Source organism: Equus caballus, chromosome 20 (genome assembly GCF_041296265.1).
Source record: "Equus caballus isolate H_3958 breed thoroughbred chromosome 20, TB-T2T, whole genome shotgun sequence".
In the NCBI taxonomy this organism is placed as follows: Eukaryota; Metazoa; Chordata; class Mammalia; order Perissodactyla; family Equidae; genus Equus; species Equus caballus.
In genome coordinates this window covers 38,135,207-38,157,327 of record NC_091703.1, presented here as the reverse complement: position 1 = coordinate 38,157,327, position 22,121 = coordinate 38,135,207, and the positions used below count along the sequence as shown (strand labels likewise).

The 22,121-nt window shown below is 53.8% G+C and overlaps 1 protein-coding gene across 3 annotated transcripts in view; it reads right to left on the bottom strand.

Annotated features, from left to right (window-relative positions):
- Nucleotides 1–22,121, bottom strand: part of PACSIN1 (protein kinase C and casein kinase substrate in neurons 1) — a 53,927-nt gene that overhangs the window by 12,380 nt on the left and 19,426 nt on the right. Inside the window, exon 1 of one of the 3 annotated variants that reach the window (XM_023624758.2) lies at nucleotides 6,247–6,514. The exons of the other annotated variants lie outside the window; for them this stretch is intronic. The gene's annotated coding sequence lies outside the window, so the exon portion shown is untranslated. Of the gene's footprint in view, nucleotides 1–6,246; nucleotides 6,515–22,121 lie in introns of those variants that run through there. 3 annotated transcript variants of the gene reach the window in all.

The window sequence follows — 22,121 nt, the reverse complement described above, 5'->3', positions numbered from 1 at the left end:
GCTCCTCTTCCTCCTCCTACCCCACCCAACCCATTAGCAGATCCTGAGCTCGACTTTTAACTGCCCTGGTCCTGGCCCCCATCACCCCCCTGCAGTAGCCCCTTCACTGGTCTTCCTGCCTCTGACCTTGCTTGTCTCGCCCCAGCCCCAGTGTGTTCCCTACACAGCAGCCAGAGGGAAACTGGTAAAACCCAAGTCACATCCCACCATTGCTCTACTCACCACCCTCCTGTGGCTCCCATTTCCCCCGAGCAGAAGTCCAGCTCCTTGCCAAGGGCCCTGCATGACCTGCTGTCCCACCCCTCACCCCTCTGCCCTCATCTCCCACCATTTTTACTCTCCTTCAGTTCCTCTGACTTTCTTGCTGTTCTAACCCCAGGGCCTTTGCACTGGCTAAGAATAGTGCCCCCTACAGACTTCGAGGTCTGCTCAAATGTTCTGGCCCCCCTCATTTAAACTTGTGACTCCTTTTCCACCCCCACACTCCCTGCCTGTGACAGGCTCTCAACATTAGAGTTTTCCTCATGTTTAGTGCTTCCTCTCCCACTAGAACGTCAGCTCTGTTAGGTTGGCGATTTTTGTCTGTCTCGTTCTCTGCAGTATTCCCAGCATCCAGAGCAGTGCCTGGCACAGAGTAAGTGCATGGTACATATTTGTTGAATGAATGAATGCCAAGGACCTTCTGGAACATTCATTCATCAAATAGCAGAAACAGTGAATTTTCTACCCCAGAGCCAAACACAGTCACCAGCACACAGTAGGTGTTCAATGGATGTTGGTAATGATGGTGACATAACCAAGAGACGGATTGCCACCAGAGAGGGTCCCAGATCCCACCTGTCCTCTGTTTCCCCAGTTTCTCCTGGCATCCCCTTCCTCTCCTCTTGGTCGACTCTCAGGGTCCAGTTTCAGAGTCTCTTCCTTCCTCCCTGATCCCCCATGATGACTCTGCCCTCAGGATGGTGCCCTCCCTCCTTAGGGCTCCCATAGCACGCAGACGGAAGACGTGTCCACAGCTCGGGCTGTTACATCATCCCTCTCTTCTCTCTCCCTTTGTATCGACTATGACAACCATTTTTGAGTACCTACTATGTGCCAGCCTCTTCATACACTTTATTTCTACTCTTCACAACAACCCATTGAGATGGGCGGTGACTTCCTTGCCTTCTCTGAGACTCAGAGAGGTTAAATGACTTGTCCAAGGTCACACAGCAGGGAGGAGGCAGAGTCAGACCCAGACTCAGGGGTGAGTCCTTACCCCATCCCTCCCTCCCAGGTGCCCAGTCTAGAGCCAGCACTCCATGGGGGTCACACCAGCCCTCCTGGCCTAAGGGACCAGCTCAGCTCAACCTGGGAAGGGCCATGGGGAAGCCAGAGCTGCCTCTCCCTCCCCCGGGGTGGGTCTCAGTCCCACAGACACTCCCAGCAGCAGCAGCCCCCTGCCCTCCCCTCCCCCGCGATCGGTCTCAGGTCCCACAGACATTCCCAGCAGCCCCCTGCCCTCCCCTCCCCCCAGGGTGGGTCTCAGTCCCACAGACACTCCCAGCAGCCCCTCCCCTCCCGCAGTGTGGGTCTCAGTCCCAAAGACACTCCCAGCAGCCCCCTGCCCTCCCCTCCCCCCAGGGTGGGTCTCAGTCCCACAGACACTCCGAACAGCCCCTGCCCTCCCCCAGGGTGGGTCTCAGTCCCAAAGACACTCCCAGCAGCCCCCTGCCCTCCCCTCCCCCCAGGGCGGGTCTCAGTCCCACAGACACTCCCAGCAGCCCCCTGCCCTCCCCTCCCCCAGGGTGGGTCTCAGTCCCACAGACACTCCGAACAGCCCCTGCCCTCCCCCAGGGTGGGTCTCAGTCCCAAAGACACTCCCAGCAGCCCCCTGCCCTCCCCTCCCCCCAGGGTGGGTCTCAGTCCCACAGACACTCCCAGCAGCCCCCTGCCCCTCCCCCAGGGTGGGTCTCAGTCCCACAGACATTCCCAGCAGCCCCCTGCCCTCCCCCAGGGTGGGTCTCAGTCCCACAGACATTCCCAGCAGCCCCCTGCCCTCCCCTCACCCAGAGACAGACGACAGATGGGCTCCCCAGCTCCCCACACTGACTTGGGGCCACTCAAGACTCTTACTAGCCTCTGCTGGGGCTTCAGACGCAGCAAGAAGGATCCAGGTTAGCTGCAAGGTGCCGTCCTCAAGGCCTCCCCCCGCACACGCTCCCCACGCTCATGCCAGCTCTGCTCCTCTGCTCACGCCCTCCCTCCCTCCTGGGGTGCATGCCGTCCTCCCTCCCAGCACCCGCCTCTCCAAAATAACCCTGCTTCCTTCAAAGGCCAGCTCAGTCCCACTTCCTCCAAGAAGCCTTCCCTGAATGCCCCAGCCCTCCTCCCTCACCCTTCTCCCTGGTGTGGTTCCTAGTCACACTCTGCCATAAGCCATGTCTTGCTGGTTCGGGGTGGCAACCTGCTCTCCCAACAAGCACAGACACACCCACCAGGTCAGCACGAAGAGCAGATTAGTCAAGAGCCCCGCCGTGGGGCCAGAACAACTGGGTTCAAGTCCCACCTTTGCCACTTGCTGGCTGTATGACTTTGGCAAGTTGCTTAAACTCTCTGTGCCTCAGTTTCCTCGTCTGCAGAATGGAGGTGCTGATATCACCTACCCACGGGGTTGGCATGAGAACAAAATGAGTAGCCGACGCCCAGGAAGCAGCACGTTAACTGCGATTATTATCACAGGTGTTATTAGCCACGCCTCCACAGCCGCAGAGCTTCAAACAGGAGGCTCCATCTCTCTGGACGACCTCACCCCCCGCCGACTTTGGGCTAACACCCCCACAGACCTTTGCTAAGGACTGAACTGTCTCCCCCCAAATTTGTATGTTGATGCTCTACCCCCAGTGCAACTGTGTTGGAGATGGGACTTTTAGGAGGCAGGTGAGGTTAAATGAGGTCATAAGGGTGAGGTCCCAGTCCGGCAGGATTAGTGTCCTTGTAGGAGGAGGAAGACAGAGCTCTCTTGCGCCAGGCACACGCACTGAGGAAAGGCCGTGTGAGGACACAGTGGGGAGGCAGCTGTCTGCAAGCCAGGAGGGGCCTCACCAGGGACCAATAGGTTGGCACGTTGACCTCGAACTTCCAGCCTCCAGAACCATAAGAAATAAATGTCTGTTGCTGAAGCCGCCCGGTCTACGGAGTTGTCTCATGGCTAGAGCAGCAGAAGGCAAGCAAGGACCCAGGCCATCCTGTCCAGCTCGATGCCCCTGGGCAACTGCCCAGTCAGGGGGGCACTGGATCCCTTCCCCTGGGAGGGCCGAGTCACAGGCCCCCCATTACAGCACAGATGCAGAGGGCCAGCCCCTGAGGCAGAGACTCCTAGCTTTAAATTGCAGCCCTGAAACTTGGGATGCAGCTCTGGGCCACAGCAGTGAGCGAGACAGAAAACTCCTCGCCCTCACGGCGCCGACATCCTAGAGGAGCCAGACAGACAAGAACCCAATGAACAGTGTGTGACTGAGCATGTTAGAAGGTGACAAGGGCTGTGGAGAAGAATAAGGCAGGGAAGGGGACAGAGAGGGACGACGGGGGCTCAGAGTGATGCTGTCTTACACAGGATGGTCAGAAGAGGCCATTCTCAGCAGTGACATGTGAGCAAAGACCTGAAGAGAGTGAGGGAGGGGGATATCTGCAAATATCTTGGGGGAGAGCAGCAGGGCAGAGGGAAGAGCCAGTGCAAAGGCCCTGAGGCAGGAGCATGGCTGCCACGTGGAGGAACAAGGGGATCACATGACTGGAGCAGAGGGAGTGAGGGGAGGAGGGAGGGTGAGGTCAGGGAGGTTGGAGGGGCTAGAGGAGGATACAGATCATACGGGGCCTGGTAGGTCAGAGCGAGGCCTTTGACTTTTCCCCAGTGAGTGAGATGGGAACCACTGCGGGGTTTGAGAAGAGGGGGCACGGGATCTGGCTTAGCGTTTAAGGGAACACTGGCTGCTGGGGGAAGAGCAGATTACAGGGGGCGAGGAGGACAGGGAACTTGCGGGCAGGGGGCTACCGTCCTCCACGTGAGAGAAGACGGTGGAGATGCTGGAAGCAGTGGGAAGGGGTTGGAGTCTGGAACTACTGCGAGGCTGGAGGCAGCAGGATTCCCTGAAAGTTTGGATGCATGCATGAGAGGGAGAAGGAGTCCGGATGGCTTGGGGGTTTGGGCCTGAGCAGCTGGCAGGTGGGGTGCCGTTACCTGAGATGGGAGCACAGTAGGGGCAACAATTTGGGGCAGAGGGGAGCTCAGTTCTGGAGCCCTGAGATGCCCATGAATAGCCAAGTGGAGGTGTCTCCCTATCTCCCCAGAGCTCCCGTAGTGGGGCACATGAGGAGGGGCCGGCCTGGGGCCAAACTGTCACTCCTGTCCTAGGCCCCCTTGGCTGAGCCCCAGGCCTCTGAGTGCTCCTGGGGCCTCGCTTCAGCTCCCTCTGACATGAGGAAGGCTGCTGGGGGCAGGCTGGGGCCCCAACCTGGCTTCCAGGCTGGGGCTCTGGGCAGTGGGCCCACTGGGTGTGACGGGGTGGGGATGGGAAATGTGCCCCAGGAGGCCATTCGGCTGGGCTCACTGCCCCAGAGCCTGGGGGCAACAGAGTGTGGGAGAGAGACAGAGCGAGCCAAGACAGACCCCAGGGACGTATGGGACAGAAGAAAAGAGAGGGCACTGTGGCCTCGAGTAGGCAGGCTGGGAGTCGGGGAGGGCCGGCCAGGCCTGGAGGGTCTGGAGAAGGGACAGCTCCAGGCCTCCCCATCCCCCTGTTCGGGCAGGGACAGAGGCAGGCCAGCTGCTGGAGGTGAAGCAGGACACCTGCCAGTGCCCCCCAGGCCCTGTGGGAGGAGGGGGATGGGGTTCAGAGAAGCCAGGGGCAAACAGTAATGGTGTACCAGGGTGTCTCGGCTGCCGGCTCCTGGGCAGATCGGAACCCCCACCACTGCTCCTGCCACCCCAAGACCTGCCCTCTCACCTCTCAGGCCCTTAACCCCAAAGTGGGAGGCCCTGTGCCTAACGCTCAGCAGGTGCAACGCACGTTTGCAGAAAGGAACTGAGCACGTCAGCCTCTCAGCACATCTTCCCCCATCCTATCACAGGCAGGGGACCCCTCCTCAGCCCCTGCACCAGGTCCTCTGACCTGCAAGCGCCCAGGCAAGGGGGAAGCTCCATAATGTGGTGCCAGGGTCAGCAAAAGGCCCAGCCAAGCTCTCAGGGGTGCTGGTAGAGAAGGGGCAGACTGTGCCGCCCAGGCGCCCTAACACACCCAAGGTTGCACACACCGACCCCTGGCCCTCTCAGGCTAGGAGCTCCTCCCCACGCTCCCTCCCAGAGCAAACCTGGACCAGGTGCGCCCCACCCACCGCACTACCGCAGGCCCTCCTGGCCCTGGTGCCCGGAGCCCAGGCTGTGCGCCCGCTTCCTCCCCAGGCCCCAGCCCCACCCCCTCCTGAGTGCCAGCAGAGGCAACGGCTCCTCTGCAGTGCCCGAGCTCCCCCAGCAGCAGCCCAGTCTGTCCCCAAGAGCAATGCAGCAGAGGGACAGAGAGGGGGAGGGAGCACCCCACCCGATCTGGGCCTGCTCTCCTGTACCCTGACAAGGAGACCCTGGGCTTGCTGGGGGCGGACAGGGCTCCTCTGGGGGATCTGGGGTCTGGGTCTGCAGGGAGAACAAGTAGGGGAGGGCCTGAGCTTGGGGAGAAGGAGAAAGATGCTACCTCCCTGACCAGGGGGCTCGGCCGAATGCCTTAGACCAGCCTGAGGCCATCGGGCCAGTGGGGAGGCTGCTGGTGTGGGGCTGGGGGTGGGTCTGCTGGTTCCAAATGGCCAGGGTCCAGCAGTGCCCTGAGCAGGGGTGGGGACATCCTCACCTCTCCCTGCCCCCCATACCCTGTGGCCTCAGCCGGGGGCGGAGCAGCACCGTGGGTCCATGGCAACTCCAGCACCCTCAGCCCACTCCCCTAGGGAGGGGGCATTTCTACACTCAGGACCTGTGGCAACAGTGGAGAGAGGGACAAAGTGCAGAGGAGAGGCAACAGGGAACACTCCTCCTGACGGAGAGGACCCCGGTTGCGAAGAGGGCCCCCAGGAGGCTGGCTGCTCCCTACCAGGTCCACTGGCTCTGGCCCCTTCGGCCCCTAGGCCTGCCATCAGCTGCTGCTGGGAGGAAGGCAGGGGCAGCCCCCGGGCCCCGCTCTAAATGCAGCCTCTTGCAGCTGTCCCCATCGGGAAGCCTACCTGGGCCTGTCTGGGCACCAAGCCAGGGGCTGGTAGGAGTGCACTGCCCCCACTGGGCCAGGCCAGGGCCGGAGGGGCTGGCTGTCCTCCTCCTTCTCCGTGGTGGCGGGCGGGGAGGGGGCCTGGCGCCCGGGCTGGGGGCTCTGTCCTCGTGGGTTCCCTCCACCGCTCGCTCAGGAAGGCAGCAGCGCCAGAACTGCAGAAGCCAGCTCCCCGCCCCCCACCGCCACCTCCTCCCCCTCCCTCCTCCCGACCCGCCTCCTTCTCCAGCCACCCACCTCCTTCTGCTCGTTTCTATGGCAACCGAGCAATGCTCGCGCCGACAGCCTCCCTCCGGTGTACACCAGGGGACGCCCGCCTTCTGCATGGCGCCCGCATCGACATGGGGCGGGTGCGCAAACTTCACCTTCACAGAGACGCTGGTGACCACGGGCTCCCGCGGCTACTCTCAACTGTGCAGGACCCTGCTCTGGCCCCTCTCCTCTCTTTCTCCTCAAGACCCTGCCTCCCGACATGCCTACCAGACATTGTAAGCTGCATCTTTCCAGGCACTTACCTCAGGTCCTTAAAATCTTAACTGCACGCTGCTCTGTAAAACACTTCTGTTTGCTTAATTATTTATTCTCATTCAATCACTCCTCAAAATTTTGTTTTGAGTCTTTTCTGGATCAGGCAAAGTGTGACATACTCATCTACAATCTCATTCCACGACATTCCATCCCCATTTTACAGATTAGAAACTGAGGCCCACAGTAGTAAAACAACTTGTCTGGGCATGCAAGGCTCCTGGGCTCGTTATTCCCAGTGAGGCCTGGTGAAGCCAACTCTGGTGCCTCTCCCACAGGCCCCGGCTGTCACACACCTCTCAGAGCAAACATCCAGGCTTGCACCACACGCGCCAACATGTGTCCACGCACATGTGCACTCCAACAACACACTACACATACAAACACCCACTACATGTACATATGCACACACATTTCCACAAGCCTGTGTATCTACCTGTACATGCACAGGGAACACGCACGTATACACGCACATAACTGTAACACTAATATCAGCATATAGGCATCCTTACGACATGTGTACACACGTCTACACAGATCCAGAAGATGCAATACACAAACCCTTCCTACACAAAATCGCAGCGGTACGCACAAGCCCCCAACCCTAGCCTCAGGAGAGGGGATTTTTTACACAAGTAAAAGTGTCCCGACCGGGAGAATGACCGATGAGCCACTTCCTGGGAGAGGATCTGACTGTGTGCTCCACACCTGCCCTCTGGGATCAGACTCAGATCTGCCCACTGTGTCTCAGCTCTGGGGCTGGAGGGGGCTGGGGTGGGGTTGGGGGCAGGGTCACTCACCCCTACACCCCCTCCCTCCTTCTGAAAGTCCTGTGTCTGGTCCAGACTAGATCCTACCTGGAGCCCCTGGGGCAAGGGGGGTCACAGATATCCTCACCCATGCCCCTGGGTGCTGTCCAGTCCTGTACTGAGAATTATTACAGGATAGAGTAAAATGGGCCCCTGCTCCTCAGAGGGAACTCCCAGCTTCAGACTGCCCTGCCACTCCCCAGGAGGGACAACATCCAGGGGGGCAGCCGGTGGACCAAGTGGGGCCTGAGGCCCAGGACGCACAGCACGCCCCACAGGATGCGCTGTCCCCAGCCCAGCAGCACCTCAAAAGGACCTCAGGAAAGATCATGGCAGCCCCTGTGCCCAGGGCAATTCTCAGGGACCCCACACAGCCCAGAGAGGGCAGATGCAATCAGAAAGAACCAGAAGCCAACCGAAAATTAAGCAAAAAACTGCCTGTTAATAATGACGGCCTCTGGGGCCGGCCCCATGGCCGAGTGGTTAAGTTCGCGTGCACAGCTGCAGCGGCCCAGGGTTTCGCTGGTTCGGATCCTGGGTACAGACATGGCACCACTCATCAGGTCACGCTGAGGTGGCATCCCACGTGCCACAACTGGAAGGACCCACAACTAAAATGTACAACTGTGTGCTGGGGGGATTTGGGGAGAAAAAGCAAAAACATAAAATAAAATCATGATGGCCTCTTCCTTATTTCATCCCGTCTAAGGCCCTCTCCGTCACATGGCTGCTGCCAGTCAAACTAAGACAAGCTCTAAATTGTGTAAAGCACCCAACTTCCAGAGATGTCAAACATGAGGGGGAACATCATCTCAGAATAGATGAAATAGGGCACTTCATTCATTCCACAGATACTGACTAGGCACCCGCCTCATGCCAGGGGCTCTTCTGGGTGCTGAGACACAGCCGCGGGCAAAACAAAGTCCCTGCCCCGAGGGTCACCAGCTCATGGAGTTACTGACACCTGTTCTCCTGCGGCGGCTCTGGCTGCCACAGCAGCCCTGCAGGTGAGACCACAGGACTGGCTAAGACGCAGAGGCTCTGAGAGACGGAGCGATTTGCCCAAGGTGACAAAGTCAGTAAGTGCCTAGGCTGGGATCTGAACCCTCTGCCCGCCGAGTTTTTTCCAATGCTCCACACTGGTTCTATTAAGAAAGATCTTATTGGGAAACAGAGCAACAGCCTTCCAGCTTCCAGGAGTCTCACAGCCAAGTGTGCTCTCATCCTTAGCTCAGAGGCCAGAGAGGGTCATGTGTACTTGAAGTGCCAGTCAAATAGTGGGCATGAGTGACGACCCCCCCATAACGACCTCAGAGGTGATTTCCAGCCTGGGCTTCCCCTTGGGCCAAAAGCCCGAAGCTGGGTGTCCCCAGGCCTGGAGGTCCTCAGCGGAGAGTCAGTGGAGGCCCAGGGCAGGAGGGTGGGGTGCCTGGCGTCTGACAGCAGAGGCTCCCTGGAGAGCGAGGAGACCTCAGCTAGGGGGCGGGGAGGGATTGAGTTCCAGGCGCTGTAAGCAGACCCCCCCCCCCACCCCGCCCACCTGCCAGCCCCCAGCCCGGATCATCTTTCTCCTAAAGACCCAGCTCCATCCAGGATACCAAAGACAGCTGCCTCGCACCCACCCCTCCGTCAGCCTGATCCAGCCCCATCTGCCGCCTGGCAGACCCCTGGGTTCTGCCCTACTACCCTCAGACAGGCTCTGTGGGAGAAGCTGCCTCCTCCGTCACCCCCTCCTTCCCCAGCCCAGGGAGCATCCACTCCCACCCGACCCCTACTGTCAGCCTGAGCCAGTCCCTTCTGCTGGGGGGAGGGTCCCCAAGAGGGATGTTAGAAGGAAGGGAGGCAAGAATGGGATAGCCTTATGGCTTGTCAAAGTTTACATCAGTAAGAGACCCCAAAACCAGCAAAAATATGGGTGATCAGTTACGCCATGTCAGAACAGCCTGTGCCCCTTGAAACTACTCCATCTTTTGCCGTCTCCTACCTCCTTTGTCTCCCTCTTCCCAAGTGGAACCCCATTCGGGGAAAATTGTCTTCCGCCAGTTTTGTCAGAGCTTCCTCTGCACGTGTTAATTGGGCTGAAAAAATATTAAGGAATCACCCATCTGCAGCCCTCCACTTCCCCACCTCCAGGCCCCAGACAGGCCCAGGGACACCTCCTACACCACACCACACACGTACACACACGCACACCATGCTCGACCTCAGCCCCTATTCCTAGACCTTAACCAGGCTCCAGTCCCACAGGTGGGGTCAAAATACGCACGAGGAGGGGGCCCACCTACGCCACAGAGCAGCCGCCCTCATGCCCCCCAGAAGCCACTCCTTCTGTCACTGCCTCCTGGCCCAACCCAAAGAGCATCCATTGCCAGCCCGGCCCCTAGCCCGCACGGTTACCCCATGTGTTCCCAGAGCTCGGGCAAATGCAATCTGGGCTCATTAGCTGCTGCTTTGCATCTCATTTGCATAATGTTCCCATGACTGTCCAAATGCCAGAATCCTCTCCAAACCCCTGCCCATGACAGGTGGGGCTGGCCAGCTCTGCAGAAACACAATGGACAAGGATCTGCCGAGGCTCTGCCTAGGGGGCTCAACGTGGGGAAGGGGAAGATCAGAGGGAGCAAACCAGCAGTGACTTCGAGTTTCAGACCCTGAGAGGCACCGAGAGGAGGAGCAATAGATGCTCACAGAGCACCTGCTAAGTCCAGGCACCGTGCACAGTGCTTCGCACACTTTCCCCACTTATTCTCCACGAGAAGCCATTTTTCAGGTGTGGAAACCGAGGCTCAGAGCGGTCAAGGCCTCACTACTCTAAGCCTGGACCCCAGAAGCAGCAGCTTAAGCATCACTGGGAGCTGGTAGGAAATGCAGACTCTCAGGTCCCAGCCCAGATCTCCTGAATCAGGATCTGCATTGTCCCAAGATCCCAGGAGACGAGCGTGAGAAGCGCCAGGTGAAGGGACTCGCCCATGATACAGCTGGAAGACGCAGCTGCTGTCAGCACGCAGGCGCATCTGACCAAATCCCATGCTAGTGTCTTTCACACATTTCACAAATGTTTTCTGAGACCTACTATGTGCAGCACCGCTCTAGGCGGTGGGACACAGCAGATCACCAAGAGATGACCTTGTGGACGTTTCATGCCAAAGGGGAGACACACAACAAATGAACAATAGAAGTTCAAGTGGTGACCAGGACTATCAAGGAAAATAACGTGGGTAAAGGGAGGGAGAGAGAGGATGAGTGGCGCCATTTTAGAATCCCTCTTTGAAGGATGACATTTGAACAAAGACCTAAATAAAGGGGAAAAGGGACTTGGGCGATGATCCAGAGGAAGAGTGTTTCTGGCAGAGGGAACAGCAAGGGCAAATGTCCTGAGGTGGGAGTCAGCTAGTCACACTGAAGGCACCCCAAAATGGAATGGGTGGATGGGTAGGTGGGTAGATGAAGGGACGGCAGAGAGAGGTAGTGAAGAAGGTAGGAATAAAGGAGAGGCAGGCAGGGGCTGGATCCTGGAGAGCGTTGTAGGCCATGGTGAGGACATTTTATTCTGAGTATGAAGGGAGGCCATTGGTATTTCTGAGCAAGGGGAGAAAGGGTCCAATTCATGTTCTCAAAAGATCCTGTGGCTTTTATGTGGCAGAGTGACAAGAAGGGGGCAAGAGCTGAAGCAAGGAGACCAGCGAAGAGGTTTGGCAATATTTATTCCCAACACAAATGAGTGCTTGTGGCCACTGACACGCACATCCAAGAATATGTGTAGCAACTTTGTTCACAGCAGCTCCAAACTGGAAGTAGCTCCAATGCCCATTCCCAGCAAGACTGACAAACAAATTGCGTGGCTTATTGTCTGCAGTCAAGGTAGTTTGCTTTTTTATTGCTGCATAGGATTCTACTGTGCAAATTCTACCACGTGGTTTGTTCACATAGTTGAATACTATACAGCAATGAAAAATTCCCAGCTACATACCACCACGGGGAAAAATCTCAAGACGTCATGCTAAGCAAGAGAAACCAGACTTAAAAGAACATACACAGTGGACTCTATTTATATGAAGTTCAAGAATAGGCACATCTGGACTTCTGGTTCCTGGGCTAGATGGAGTATATGTACTTCTCCCTATTCCTCCTGCAAACTACAGCTGAAAACCCTGGACGTTATATATAAAACAAACCTATGAGGACTCTAAAAGGGGAGAGAAGAAGGCAGTCTGAATAGGGACCTCAAAAAACAATACAACAGTGAGTTCTCTGGGTTTCCTTTTTGCTCAATATATCCCAGATTTGGAGCTGGAGAAGTCAGCAACCCAGAAATGCCAATGAATGTGGACAAAAACCACCCCAAGAAAAGCCTGCTGTCTCTAGCCAAAGGACTGGGAAAGGCACATTCTAGTAAGACAAAAAACCTTTAAAACAATAAATGCCCTACTCTAGCCAAACACCATGAAAAAAACTGCAGCCCCAGCTGCATGAGCAGAGGCCGAGTGGGGAGCCTTGCCTGGCTGTGAGCAGGGCCCATGCCCTCCCACCAGGGGCGTAACAGAAGAATGAGAGAGGAGCCAGGATCTCCATCATCACCCAGCGGTAACAAGGTGCCCCTTCCTCTCCATGCTGGGTTGGTGTCAGGGGAGTCCTAGTCAGGCCTTTCACCATCCCCCAGCAGTAACAGGTCAGTGGAGACCACACAGGGAGCAGTAATGAGCCACCCCTCCCTTCCTAGGCAGGGAGGTATGAGTGGAGGTCTAGTGGGACGCTGGAACTCCCACCCCTGACCAGCAGGAAGAAGGCACCCGTGTCCCCCACCAGGCTGTCAACCAAGGTCGACTGGGGAACCTGGACTTCCACCCACACATGGCATCAATAAGGTGCAGTGTTAGAGGAGGCCTGTTAAACAGAAGATTTCATTAAGAGCCAGTGTCTCATAACATAACACCCCAAAGGTCCAGGATACAACATAAAAACGATGTGTCATACCAAGAACCAGGACAATTGCACCTGAAGGGGAAAAGCAACCCACAGACGCCAACACCAAGATGACACAAATATTGGAATTATCTGACAAGGAGTTTTTTTTTTAATATTTCAAATCTGAAATCTTTTTTTTTCCCTCCCCAAAGCCCTAGTACATAGCTGTATATCCTATTCATAAGTAAGTCCTTCTAGTTCTTCTACATGGGATGCTGCCACAGCATGGCTTGATGAACGGTGCTAGGTCCATGCCCAGGATCCGAACTGGTGAACCCTGGGGGGCTGAAGCAGAGGGAGCAAACTTAATCACTCAGCTACAGCGGCTACATCCCAGCCGCTGACAAGGATGTTAAAACTGCAATCTTAAACATGCTTCAACAAGCAATTATGAACACACTTGAAACAAATGAAAAAAAAACGAAAGCCTTAGCAAAGAAACAGAAGATATTAAGCAAAACCAAATTGAAATTTTGGAACTGAAAGCTCATTGGATGGACTCAACAACAGAATGGAGACAAGAGAGGGAAGAATTAGTGAACATGAAGATAGACAATAGAAACTACCCAAGCTGAACAACAGAGAGAAAATAGACTGAAAAAAAAAATGAACACAGCCTCAGGAATCTGTTGGACTACACCAAAAGCTCCAACATTCACATTGTTAGAGTCCCAGAAGGAAAGAAGAAAGAATGTGGGGCTGAAAAAGTATTCAAAGAAATAGTGGCTGAAAAAAATCCCAAATTTGGCAAAAGACATAAACCTATAGATTTAAGAGCTTAATTAACTCCAAATAGGTAAATACTAAGAAATCTACTCCAAGATACGTCATACCCAAACTCCTGAAAACTAAAGACAAAGAAAAAGTCTTGAAAGCAAAGAGAGAGAAATGACATCTTATCTAAAAGGGAAAAACTATTCAAACAACAGCGAATTTTTCATCAGAACCCATGGGGGCCAGAAGTGGCAGGATATTTTTCATTTGCTGAACGGAAAGAACTGTCAGGGGCTGGCCCCGTGGCCAAGTGGTTAAGTTCGTGCGCTCTGCTGCAGGCGGCCCAGTGTTTCATTGGTTCAAATCCTGGGCACGGACATGGCACTGCTCATCAAACCATGCTGAGGCAGCGTCCCACATGCCACAACTAGAAGGACACACAACAAAGAATATACAACTATGTATGGGGGGCTTTGGGGAGAAAAAGGAAAAAAAAAAAAGAACTGTCAGCTCAGGATACTATGTTTAGTGAAAATATCGTTCGGGAATTCAGGGGAAATCAAGACATTCTCAGATGCTTCCGGGAGCCATCAACAGGAGGGAGCATGAGGCTGCTCTCTGGGATGCTGGAAACGTTCTCTATCCTCATCTGAGTGGTGGTTTCACAGGTGTTCACACATGTACAAACACAGTAAGTTGCATACCTAAGATTTAGGAACCTCATTGTATATGTTATACTTCAATAAAAAATTTTTTTAAAAGAGGCCATTGCAATAGTCCAAGTGAGCAATGACGGCCAACAGTGCAGTGGTGAAGTCTGATTCAGGGCACCCTCTGGAGGTGGAGTCACGGGACTTACTATGGTTTGGAGGGACTGTCCCCCATGGCACCACTTCCATGAACACCACCAGCCACTTTCTCACCTCTGGTATCTCAGGGGAATTAAATTGAACAACGATGCTCACAATCAGAATGTGACACAGCAACTCATACCAATTTAGCACTGGGCATACAGCTGGTGCTCAGTGCTTGCGCCAGCATGGCCAACAGTGCTGACAATACTCATAACCCTTGACTTCCAGGTGGTGGTTCAGATTCACAAAGCACTTTCCTCTGGAGTCTGTACGTAACCTCTGTATTACCCACAAGGAAATGGAGAATGAGAGAAGCTAAGGAATTTGTCCAAAGTCACACAGCTTGTGGCATCTGGAATCAGGCCTTTGCACTTTAAAGGCAGAGCCCTTCCCAGGGGTTCTCCGGCTTTAGTAAGCATCAGGACCAACTGGAGTTTTGTATAAAATGGAGATTCTGGCCGCAGCCACAGAGACTCTGATTCACTAGGGATCTCAGTTGTCTATTGCTGCATTCCAAAACTCAAAAACATTTAGTGACTTAAAACAATGATTTATTACATTTTGTGATTCTGTGCATTGGCTGGGTTCAGCGAAGGGTTCTTCTTCTCTTCCATATGGCAGAAATGTCCAAGTTGGTTCCTTTTTTTTTTTTTCTTGGTGAGGAAGACTAGCCCTGAGCTGACATCTGTCCCAATCTTCCTCTACTTTGTATGTGGGATGCATCCACAGCATGGCTGATGAGTGGAGTATGTCTGCACCCAGGATCCAAACCTATGAAACCCTGGACCGCCAAAGCAGAGTGCATGAACTTAACCACTCAGCCATGGGGCTGGCCCCCAAGATGGCTTCTTTATTCACATGAGTGACCCTCAGTTGGGATGGCTGGGGTAGCCAGTAGCTGACTAGGTGCCTCCCCATCTCCCTCCTGTCCCCTCCGCCCAGCCCCCCACATCCTTCCCTTACAGGGTCTTTCCAGCAGGGCAGCTGGACCTACTTACATGGTAGCTCAGGGCTCCAAAAGGACAAGTCCCAGTGTCTGAGGACTCACCTATCAAGCCTCTGCTTCGGGCATGTTGGCCAGTGTCTCCTTGGCTAAAGCAAGTCACATGGCCAAGCCCAGAGTCAGTGCCAGGGGAGGGGGCTCCAGCAGGGTGTGAATACCAGGAGTGGGGTTCACGGGTGGGGGAGGGAGCACCAATGGACCAGACCGCCACAGTAGGTCTGTGGTGGGGCCCGAGAATTTGCATTTTTTATGACCTTCTCTCCAGGGAGTTTCCCACTGTGACACCACGGGTGGGCGTTCCAGTGACCACACTTTGAGAAGTAGTCCTACCCTGTAACACCTATTCTCTACCACCACCATCAAAGAGGCTTTTCACTCTCCCTCCTGTTCTGGTCACCGATCAAAGGGGATGCCAACAGACACAATCACTGTCCTGGGGGGCTGACAGCCCAGGGCAGACGCACACACACACCAGGACACAAGAACACTGTTCAGACACTGGCTTTTGGAAGAAGCCCAAGACGTGGACCTTTAGTCCTGACTCGGCCCCACTCCAGCCAGGAGGCCTTGCATGGGTGGCTCCTGTCTCTAGGGGTTGATTTGCTCCCCAGAAAGTGAGGGGGTTGGACCAAATCAGCAATTTCTAACCTCTGCACCACCGGGGGACCCCTGTATGTATTTCTTCACCCAGGGAACCCCAGGATTTGAAAGACTTTTGTCTACCAAACAAATGCACATGCTAAGTAATTTTTTAAAATTTTTTTATAATTGACAAAAAAAATGACTTTTTATTCAATTAATTATTGAGTAGAGTTTCTGATCAGCATGGGATAACTCATATTTCTATGCTGTATTGAGAAGTTCCCACCCAAAGCAAAGAGCCTAGAGACTGGGCTGCCTCAGCTTGGGAAATTTAATTTGGGTACCGCTTTTTGCAATATTCAAAATAACCGAGCCCCTCTCTGGATCTTGGGGGCCTTCAGCTGAGATCGACTGGACAGAGCGTCCTCTAAGTAAGAACCCGCCCAGCTCTAAGTAGTCTGTGTGCTGAGTGCCTCCCAGGCCCCACCAGGACCCAGCACGCTGCCGAGCACCATGGGGAAAACTCAGGGCCTAAGGTCGCGCTGTCCATTACAGCAGTCACTAATGCCATTTGACTATTGAGATTTAAGTTAAACAGAATTAAATAAAATTAAAAATCCAATTCCTAAAAGAAAAAATAATCAGTTCCTCCGTTGCACTAGACACATTTCATGTGTCCACAGCCACAGGAGGCTGGTGGCTACCACACTGGACAGCGCAGCTACGGAACATCTCCATTGCTGCAGCAAGTTCAAACGGACAGTGCTGGAAGGCATGGTCAAGGAATAGAAATGCAGGCACGGCCAGCGTAACACACTCACAGCGCCCCAAAGGAGAGTCCCTACTGATCAGATTCCAGCGGCCCCACTGCTCGTAGGACACGGTGGAGCTGCATTTCTTGGACCAAAAAATTGGCTCCAAAACAGTGCAAAAATCACATTTAGGGATGCAGCCAACCTTTCAAATCACATGCTATATTTAGAGGGAAGATGATTACGCTCCTGGTAAAACTGTGTTACCAAGAATACTCGGAGTAAGCCACCAAGTATGACTCCTGCCATAATGCAGCCCCCTTCACACTCCCCCACGGGCAAAGAGGAGAGGGCCAGGGGCCGTGCGTTGGCCAATCCTGACAGAGAGAAACCTCTGTGACCCTGCAGGTCCCGTCCTTTACATTCTATAGTGTTTCTGTGTCCCTTTCTAAAGAAAGGGCTGCTCTGCAAGGGGACAGTGTGGGAAAGATGGTGGGGGTGTCTGATTTATTGTGAAAGTGCTTTTTAGTGGCAGGCACTGTTGGTTGTCTAGCCCACAGCCGTCCCTCCTTTGCCCTCGCTGACCAGAGTCCCCACTGCATTGTGAGGGACTCAAGAGGAAACGCGGATTGGCCTAAGGCAGGGTTTCTTCGCTTCGGCACTACTGACAATTGGGGCTGGATGATTCTTTGTTGGGGGGGCTGCCCTGTGCACTGTAGGATGTCTGGCAGCATCCCTGGCTTCTACCCCCTAGATGCCAGTAGCCGCCACCTCTGAGTTATAACAACCAAAAACACCTCCAGACATTGCCAAATGTCTCCTGGGCGGCAACACCAACCCAGGTGGAGAACCGCTGGTCTAAGGCTTAAACTCTAAGTCAGTGGGTCTCAAAGCAGAAGGTACATGAGAATCGCCCAGAGGAGCTGTGAAAAGACAGACTGCAGGGCCTCACTCCCGAAGTTTCTGATTCAGTAGGTCTGTGGCGGGGCTGGAGAACTGGAATTTCTATCAAGAGCCCAGGCGATGCTGATGCTCCTCGTCCTGGGACCCCATGTTGAGAACCCCTGGTCGGAGTCCTCTGAGGCCATCCTATTCCCCTGGCCAGTTAGACCAGAGGGAAAGGGCTTCTGGGAAGGGTCTCCTCGTTGACGATAAGAGACACTGGGAAGAACAGTGCCTTGTCTCCTTGGATGTTGTCAAGTCTGCACATGACGCCTGGAGCCGTGGCAGCATCTTGTGACCCCAGGGGGCGCTAGCTTGAGGACCAAACCTACCGACGGAGGATGGAGAGAGGCTGGTTCCTGGCGGTGGCTGAGTCACGGAATTCACCAGCGCAGGAGCTGTCCTCAGGAGAACCTGGCGAGTGAGACAAGCAGTCTTCCTTTTCATTTAAGGAAGTAGTTCCCAAACTCTGCCGCCCATTAGAACACCTGGGAAGCTTTAAAAACTCACCCCACACCAGTTAAGTCAGAATCTCTGAGTGTAGGACCCAAGAACCAGTATTTTTTTAAGTTCCTGCAGGTGTTTCAATGTGCGGCCAAGTCTGAGAACTGTTGCTCCTGAAAGCGCAGCTGGCGGACCAGCCACATTAGCATCCCTCCGGAAGCCCGCGAGAAATGGAGACTCTCGGACTCCAGCCCGCACTCTGAGACCTACTGACTCGGAGTCTGCATTTTAACAGGTAATCTGTGCTCTACATACAGAATCGAATTTGAGAAACAATGATTTCAGCCATTTTGAGTTGTTTTTTCTGCAACTGGCAGCCCAAGTGCCACCATCTTGAATGTCATCCCAACCGTGGGGCTCACACAGCTGAACACAGGGTTCACGAACTTAAATCATATTGAAATAATTCTGTCAAGAGAGACCCCAGTGGTCTTCCCAACACTGGAGAGCACTGTGGCCGTGTCCCAGAACGTTGACACGCCCATACCTACAACTTAGGAATCCCAACTCTTGGCATACTCTCTTAACATCTGCTCAAGAAAACAAACCCAAGAATGTCCTTTGCAATTCTGCGTGTGTGTGTGTGTGTGTGTGTGTGTGTGTGTGAGGAAGATTAGCCCTGAGCTAACATCTGTTGCCAGTCGTCCTCTATTTTGTACGTGGGATGCTGCCACAGTGTGGCTTTGATGAGCGGTGCTAGGTCCACGCCCGGGATCCAAACCTGTGAACCCCAGGCTGCCAAAGTGAAGTGTGCAAACTTAACCACCACCCCACCGGGCCGGCCCCCTCTTTGCACTTTTGTTACATCACTAAAGGGAGAAAACCTAAATGTCCATAGTTGGGGAAATTGATTAATAAATTATGGTATATTCAGATTACCATAACATTAGCCAACAATTATGGAGCAGATACTGTCCTAAATGCTTTCCTGGATTACCGTGTTTAACCTCATAGCTTCCCGATAGGGCAGGCATGATTATGATCCCCATTTTATAGATGAGGAAACTGAGGCACAGAGCGGTAATCTGCCCAAGTCACTCCCCAAACTCACTGAGCGAGGTGGGATAACCCAGCAGTCTGGCTCTAGAACTGACGTCCTAATCATCAGGTAGGCTGCCTCGTGGGAAGACACCTTCCCTGACCCCCAGCCCTTTCTCCGTGGATGCACCCGTTCTCCTCCCAGACACACCCACCTCTATCACCGTGCTGGACTCCTTAACCACAACTATTATCTTCGTGCCGACCTGCCGACCCCTCTCAGAGAGCTTCTCAGCCCAGATGCACATGAGACTCACTTGGAACACTTTTTTTTAATTGTGGTAAAACAGACATAATGTAAAATTTACCACTTTAACCATTTTTAAGTGTACAAGGAAGTATATTCACATTGTTATGCAACCAGCATCACGATCCATCTCTAGAACGCTTTTATCACCCCAGACTGAAACTGTGCCCACTGATAACGCCCCCTCCCTCCAGCCCCTGGCAACCAGCATTCTACCTCCTGTCCATGAATCTGCCTGGTCGAGGCACCTCACAGTAAAGGGAATCACAATACTTGTCCTTCTGTGACGGGCTTCTTTCACTTAGCATAATGTTTCTAAGGTTCATCCATGTTGTGGCATGTGTCAGAATTTCATTCTTTTTAAAGCTGAATAATATGTCACTGTATGCATATGCCACATTTTGTTTATCCATCCCATTTGGGATATTTGGGTTGTTTTCACCCTTCGGCCACTGTGAACAGCGCTGCGATGAACACCGGTGTACCAGCACCAGTTTCAGTCCTCGCTTTCCATTCTTTTGGGTAGATACCTAGAAGCGGGATGTTGGATCATATTCTATGTTTAACTTTTTCATGAACCACTGAACTGTTTTCCACAGTGGCTGGACCATTTTACATTCCCATCAGCAATGCAGAAGAGTTCCAACTTCCTCGCATTCTCACCAACACTTGTTATTTTCTGGGGGTTTTTGATAATGACCATTCTAATGGGTGTGAAGTGGCAGCTCATTGTAGCTTTGATTTGCATTTCCCTGATGATTAGTGATGTTGAACATCTTTTCATGTGCTTATTAGCCATCTGCATATCTTCTTTGGAGAAATGTCTATTCAAGTCCTTTGCTTATTTTTTAACTGGGTTATTTGGTTCTTTGTTGTTGAATTGTAAGAGTTCTTTATATATTCTGAATATCAATTGCCTATTGGATATACGATTTGCAAATATTTTCTCCCATTCTGTATACTGTCTTTTTTACTCTCTTGATAGTGTCCTTTGATGCACAAAATTTTTATATTTTGATGAAGTTCAATTTATTTATTTTTTCTTTCTTTTGTTGCCTGTGCTTTTGGTGTCATGTCCAAGAAATCACTGCCAAATCGAACATGATGAAGAGTCTCCCCTGTGTTTTCTTCCAAGAGTTTTATAGTTTTGGTTCTTACATTTAAGTCTTTGATCCATTCTGTGTTCACTTTTGTATACGGAGTAAGGTAAGGTCCAACTTCATTCTTCTGCACGTGGATACCCAGTTTTCTTACCTAGGATGCTTTTAAAACTCCCTAAGTCCAGGCTGCAGCCCAGAATCTCTGTGGTGGGGCCCAGGCATCAGGAACCCGGAGCTCCTCAGGTGGTTCTCAAGGGCATCCTGGGCTGAGAACGGTTGTCCTGCGGCACCGAAGTCTTCTTGGTCCTGGGCCATCTCGTACTGGTCTCGAATTCCCAGTTTCTAGCATGGGGCATGGCCCGTGGAGGGATTCAGTGGGGTTTACGCTGGGCCTGGGGTGACTATGGGAGATTCCAGCCCTGGAACTTTTTTTTTTTTTTTTTTTTTTCCTTTTTCTCCCCAAAGCCCCCTGGTACATAGTTGTGTATTCTTCGTTGTGGGTTCTTCTAGTTGTGGCATGTGGGACGCTGCCTCAGCGTGGTCTGACGAGCAGTGCCATGTCCGCGCCCAGGATTCGAACTGACGAAACACTGGGTCGCCTGCAGCGGAGCGCGCGAACTTAACCACTCGGCCACGGGGCCAGCCCCCCAGCCCTGGAACTTTTCACACACACAGTGCCCCAGTACCTTCCACGCCCAGTGCTGTGCCAGGTGCATCCGAGGAGAAGAAAAGGAACTGGCTGTGGGTTCAGTCCCAGGCGATCGAGGGTGGCCTTGGGAGAGGCCACAGAGTCAGGTGGTAAAAAGGTGCTGGACGGGGTGGGGCAGGCTGTCCGTGCCACAGAACCAGAGAGGTCTGGCTGCCGGGGAGGTGTGCTTGGAGGCAGGGCTGGGGTGCAGCCTTGGAGCGCCCGAGAGGAAGGGGAGCTCAGAGGGGGAAGGGCTCGAGCAGAGGTGCAGAGGTAAGCACCCACATAGCAAATGGGGGGCCTCACTGGAGAAGCTCCCCAAGGAGGACAGAAGGGGTGATCGTAACGGCAGCTGACATCTGGTGGAAGCCTGTCTGTCCACACTTCCCACCATTGTGCTTCCTCATCTTTAAACTGGGGACAACAGCAGCTCTTACCTCACAGGACATCTGAGAGGACTACGAGACTTAGAACAAGAAAAGCCTCTGGAACCATGCCTGACACAGAGGAATCACTCAATTACGCCAGCTATCTATTCCATCGTTATTATCTCCTTTAATCCCAACAACAAACCTAAGAGATGTACACCATTATCTCTATTTTTAAAGAGGAAACTGGGGATCAGAGAGGTGAAGTCAGTGGCTCAGTACACACAGCAGGACTGAGCCAGGATTCAAACTCTATTCTGTCGGACTCCAAAGCCCACGCACAAATCTCCCACAAAACTTGGGCACCAAAGTCTGGATCCCTGGAATCCAGACCTGGAAAGGGCCTCCCAAGGCCACCGGGTCTGGCCCAACTCCTTTGTTTTGTAGAGAAAGACAACCAGCAAAGGGAGGTGACTGCGTGAGGCCCCGCACCACATCAGGCTGAGTGGGGCTGGAGCTGAGGCCTCCAGGTAAACCAACAGGCAGGACAGATCACTGCCTCGGCCAGGGGTCGCCGCACCATGGGTCAGGGAGCACCGCGTGCCCCAAGTCCAGCCAGCTCAGCTGCAACTGTGCCTGGGAGCCGGGCATCACCATGGAGGGGCAGGGGGAGCAGCCTCTGCGCCGAGAGCTCACCCGCCCGCCTCTCCCCCATGGCTGGCAGAGACCACCACAGCCCCCCA